Consider the following 645-nt stretch of genomic DNA (forward strand, 5'->3'; position numbering starts at 1 on the left):
AATACTTTTGAACTGAAACCTAACACAATTCAAATGATACAGCAATTTGTTCAGTTTGATGGTTTACAGGACGAAGATCCCAATGCTCACTTAGCAAACTTTTTAGAACTATGTGATACATTTAAAATTAATGGCGTTTCTGATGACGCCATTCACCTTCGGTTATTCCCTTTTTCATTGAGAAACAAAGCTAAATAATGGTTGAATTCGTTACCGCGGGGGTCAATCACTACTTGGGAACAAATGACTGAAAAGTTCTTATTAAAATATTTTTCGCCGGTTAAAACGGGTAAATTACGTAATGATATCTGTTCTTTTATGCAGATGGATTTAGAAACACTCTACGATGCATGGGAGAGATATAAGGACCTTTTGCGAAGATGCCCTCACCATGGGTTACCACTCTGGCTACAGGTTCAAACTTTTCATAATGGCCAGAATCCTTCGACTCGACAAATGGTTGACACAGCTACTGGCGGAACCATCAATAATAAAACACCTGAAGATGCCTATGAATTTATCGAGGAGATGTCACTGAATAACTATCAGTGGCAAGTCATGAGGATAAAGCCAACAAAAATAGCCAGTGTTTATAACATCGATTCGATCACCATGCTCTTTAATCAGGTAGAACTCTTAAATAAG

The 645-nt window shown here is 37.7% G+C and overlaps 1 non-coding gene across 1 annotated transcript; it reads right to left on the minus strand.

The window, feature by feature from the left end:
- Positions 1 to 291: 291 nt before the first annotated feature.
- Positions 292 to 398, minus strand: LOC121231091 (small nucleolar RNA R71). The gene has a single exon (XR_005929159.1). It is a non-coding gene; the product is annotated as a small nucleolar RNA R71 (small nucleolar RNA).
- Positions 399 to 645: the final 247 nt, after the last annotated feature.

The sequence above is a fragment of the Gossypium hirsutum genome, chromosome A06 (genome assembly GCF_007990345.1).
Source record: "Gossypium hirsutum isolate 1008001.06 chromosome A06, Gossypium_hirsutum_v2.1, whole genome shotgun sequence".
Taxonomy (NCBI): Eukaryota; Viridiplantae; Streptophyta; class Magnoliopsida; order Malvales; family Malvaceae; genus Gossypium; species Gossypium hirsutum.